This window comes from Dasypus novemcinctus, chromosome 11, assembly GCF_030445035.2.
Source record: "Dasypus novemcinctus isolate mDasNov1 chromosome 11, mDasNov1.1.hap2, whole genome shotgun sequence".
Taxonomy (NCBI): domain Eukaryota; kingdom Metazoa; phylum Chordata; class Mammalia; order Cingulata; family Dasypodidae; genus Dasypus; species Dasypus novemcinctus.
Window position 1 is genome coordinate 3,548,957 of NC_080683.1, and position 4,149 is coordinate 3,553,105.

The 4,149-nt window shown below is 61.1% G+C and overlaps 1 long non-coding RNA gene across 1 annotated transcript; it reads right to left on the minus strand.

The window, feature by feature from the left end:
* Positions 1 to 1,998: 1,998 nt before the first annotated feature.
* On the minus strand, positions 1,999 to 2,498 carry LOC131280358 (uncharacterized). The gene is made up of 2 exons (XR_009187847.1): positions 2,209 to 2,498; positions 1,999 to 2,110 (listed from the first exon to the last, which is right to left on the minus strand). It is a non-coding gene; the product is annotated as an uncharacterized lncRNA (long non-coding RNA).
* Positions 2,499 to 4,149: the final 1,651 nt, after the last annotated feature.

Sequence of the window (4,149 nt, forward strand, 5' to 3'; positions counted from 1 at the left end):
ATAAACTTTATTATGTGTCTTTTATCACAATTGAGACCTGGTCGGGGGCGTGCTGGTCCCCGGGGGCCGGGAGCTGTGGCATGTGCTGGCGGCAGCTCCAGGGCAGGTCAGGCCTTCATGCTGTCTGTAGCGGGATAAGCAGGGGCAGCCTGGGCGGGAGGGCCGAGACCCCGGGCAGGGGCAGCCTGGGCGGGAGGGCTGGAGCCCGGGCAGGGGCAGCCTGGCGTGGGGGCAGGGGCAGCCTGGGCGGGAGGGCTGGGCACCGGGCAGGGGCAGCCTGGCGTGGGGGCAGGGGCAGCCTGGGCGGGAGGGCTGGAGCCCGGGCAGGGGCAGCCTGCCACAGATCACAGTGAGCCGCTCACTCTGACCCCTTGCGTTTTTAGCCAAGGGAGAAGGTAACACTTCAGAGGAAGCGGGTGGGTGGGTGGCGATGAGCAGGGTCTGCTGACCTCCTGAACCTGTGGCGGGAGCTGGAAGTCTCTGCTGCCCCTCTGGGGCATAGGTGATGTGACGGTCAGGGTATTGTGTCAACTCTGCTGGGTAGCTGTTCCCAGTTGTGTGGTCACTGTGGTCACAGTTAGCACTGGCTAACTGTAATACAAGGGCATTGATGGACTTCAGTCACAACTGACTTTACAGCAGTGGCATATCCTAGATAGCTGGTTGATTGCCATCAGCAATGAGTGGCGATTAACCCAATCAGCTGAATGCCTTAAAAGGGGAAGTGATTCCAGCATTGGGAGAGAATTTCCCAGCTCATCTTTGGACAGCCAACATCTCCCAGAACTTGTCAGGAACCTTCACTGGACTTTCACTGCAGGCCCTGATTGTACCTGTCTGCGGAACCTGGACTTGTGCCTCCCCACAGTCACATGAGAGACTCTTATAGAATCACATACAATCATTTTTTTTAAGATTTATTTTTATTTATTTCTCTCCCCCTCCCCCTAATGTCTGTTCTCTGTGTCCATTTGCTGTGTGTTCTGTGTCCTCTTGCATTCTTGTCAGCAGCACACAGAATATGTTGTGTCATCTTGCTGTGTCAACTCTCTGTGCAGTGCCATTCCTGAGCAGGCTGCACTTTTTTTCACGCGGGGCAGCTCGCCTTGCAGGGCGCACTCCTTGCGCGTGGGGCTTCCCTACGTGGGGACACCGCCGCGTGGCACGGCACTCCTTGTGCGCATCAGCACTGCGCATGGCCAGCTCCACACGGGTCAAGGAGGCCCAGGGTTTGAACCCTGGACCTCCCATGTTGAGCCAAACCCACTTCCCCTGAATTGCATACTATTGACAGATCTCTTGTTGATTCTGTTTCCCTAGAGAACCCTGGCTAATACAGGTGGTGTGAAGAAAGACTGAGCAGAAATTGCTGGCAGGAAAAAGATCTGGAGGGGCTGGTCAAAGGGAAGCTGAGAATGCTTCTTGCTCGCCGGAGCTGGTTTCCAGTGGGTGGTGGTGAGGTCAGCCCTGAGCACAGTACAGGCAGCTGGGGCAGGTGGGGCAGGGGGAGTGCTGGGGTGGGGTGGGAGCACTGGGCTTCTGTGAGAAGGGGCTGGGGGGCAGAGGGACATCTGAAGAGTGGAAGGCCACATGGCCTGAGCCAGGGGGAGGGGGAAGCGCCTGGGAGCTCCCCAGGATGAGAGATTTGGAAAAAGGAGTGGGGCCTGGAGCGGCCCGAGGTGGACCCCCCCCAGCCATGGTGCTGGGCAGCCAGGCCGGCTGCCACTGGTTTTCAGAATGTACCTGGCTAAAGAGCTCACAGCCTTGTCCTCTGAAAATGCCCTTCCACCCTCTGTGTTCTGGGTTCCTTTTTACATTTCTTAGGAAATGTTCTTAAAAAACAATCTCAGGAAGCAGATGTGGCCCAAGTGATTGGGCTCCTGCCTGCCACATGGGAGGTCCCTGGTTTGGTTCCCAGAGCCTTCTAAAGAAGACAGTGTGAGCTGGTGTGATGGGCAGGTGTGGCAAGCTGACGCAGCAAGGTGATGCAACAAGAGACACAAGAAGAAAAAACATAATGAGACACAACAAATCAGGGAATGGAGGTGGCTCAAGTGATTAGGTGCCTCCCTCCCACGACAGAGGTCCTGGGTTCAGGTCCTGGTGCCTCCTAAAGAAACAAGGAAGACAGACACAGAGTGCAAACAACGAGGGGGTGGGAGAAGTAAATAAATAAATAAAAATCTAAAATAAAACCACAATCTCTACCTTTTGAATGTGCACTGAAGGGATAAAGAGGGCCATTCCTCCTGAATTCCTGGAGGTGGTGTTGGTGGCTGAGGTGGGCGGGGGCTGCCCTGGGGTCTGGGACGGGGAGGACGCAGCAGGTGCTTAGCTGCAGAGCTGGAAGGGCGGCTCCTGGGGCAAGCGTTAGCCCCTGCTGTGCGGCCAGCACGGTCGTGTCAGGGTGCTCTTCCCTTCTGGGTGCTCAGCCGGCAGGGGGTGCAGCGCTGACGTCAGGGGCGGCGGCGCTGCCCCTCAGGGCGGGCAGGCTTGGCTTGGGGTCTGCAGGGTCAAGGCTCAGCTCTGGGGACAGCAGGTGCTCTCCCTTCTCCCAGCCCACGCACTGCGCTTGCCCCAGGGAGGGGGCTGCTGACCTGGGCGGGGGGGGGGGGGCAGGAGCAAGTGCCCGGGCAGGTGGGCGGTGCCGGCCGGCCCTGAGCCCCTGGCCCTGCTGTCGGCCCCTGCCCCCTCCCCCCCCCCCCCCCCCCCCCCCCGCCCCGCTCTGCTCTGCGACCCGGGACCCTGACCGCGCGGGCTGGCCGCAGGGCCCCTGGCTGCGGGCTCCTCCAGCAGGCTGGGCAGGGGCTTCCCGCCGCCCCCTCCGCAGCCCGGCCCCGCCTCCAGCCCCGGGGCCGGCCCCGCGCCGCCTCAGGGTCTCCCCGTTTCCCGCCACCCTCCTCACCTGCGTGAGCCCCCGGCCAGCGCCCCCGGGGACCACCCGTGCAGGCGCCTCCGCGGGACCCCCGCCCCCCGCTTCCCCTCACCCGGCGCTGGGCGGGCGCGGCGGCTGGCGCGGAGGGCGGCGCGGGCCCCCCCTCCCGCTCCCTGCGCGGGGCCTGGGCGCAGGGGCCTCAGCCCCGGGGTCGGCGCCCGCCGCCTGGATTCGGCCTCCCCCGCCCCCCTGGAGTGCTTGGAAACCCCGGGGCCAACTCGTTGTCTGGGCAACTGAGAACAGGAATTGTGTCCTCACCTGTCACCACAGCACGATGACCTCTGGGGGGGGCGGGGGTGGCCGAGGGCGCGCTTCGGGTGTGGGGGAGGAGGAGCCGCGGTCTGGCCTGGCTACTGTGGAGCCGAGCGGGGAGAGGGGAGCAGGGGAGCGGTTCTTGCTCTGTCCTCACCGGAGCCACGAGGTCGGGAAGCAACGTGAGCCCCCGGGTGAGCAGGCTCGGTTTGGGCAGAGAAGCCGACACTGTCCCGTCACTTCCCTCGTGAGGAGGCAGTTTTCTAGTAAAGTGAATGTGGATAACAGCTTCAATGAACACGATTACATGATTAAGTCACTAAAGTGCTCAAGAGGGAAGCGATGTGGCTCAAGCAGTTGGGTGCCCGCCTACCACAGGGAGGTCCCAGGTTCTGTTCCTGGTGCCTCCTAAAGAGGACCAGCAGGACAGCGAGCTGGCGCAGTGAGCTGACACGAGATGATGTAACGAGGCGACGCAATGAAGAGGCACAACAAGGAAACACAGTGAGAGACACAACAAGCAGGGAGTGGATATGGCTCAAGCCACTGGGCGCCTCCCTCCGGGAGGTGCCAGGTTCAGTTCCTGATGCTGCCTAAAAAAAAAAAGATGAGCACACAATGAACAGACAGAGAGCAAAGGAGGGGGGAGGGGAGAAATAAATAAAATTTAAAAATAGTATGTTAAAAAAAGTGCACAAGAGCTGTTACGACTTTGAACTCACAGGTGGGGAACAAGGCGCAGAGCAGGTAAGAAATGTGCCCACGCCACACGACTAGGAGGCGAGAAGCAGGATTCGGACCCCAGAGTCCCACCCCAGTCCGACCACGCGACCTCCGATAAAGGTTTCTCTTTTGGGGTCTGCCTTACACACGCTAAGCGCACTGACCTTCCGTGCCCGCCTGATGCGTTTCCGCGCCTGCGCACCTGTGACCCAGGGCCCAGCCCGGGCACGCCCTCGGGC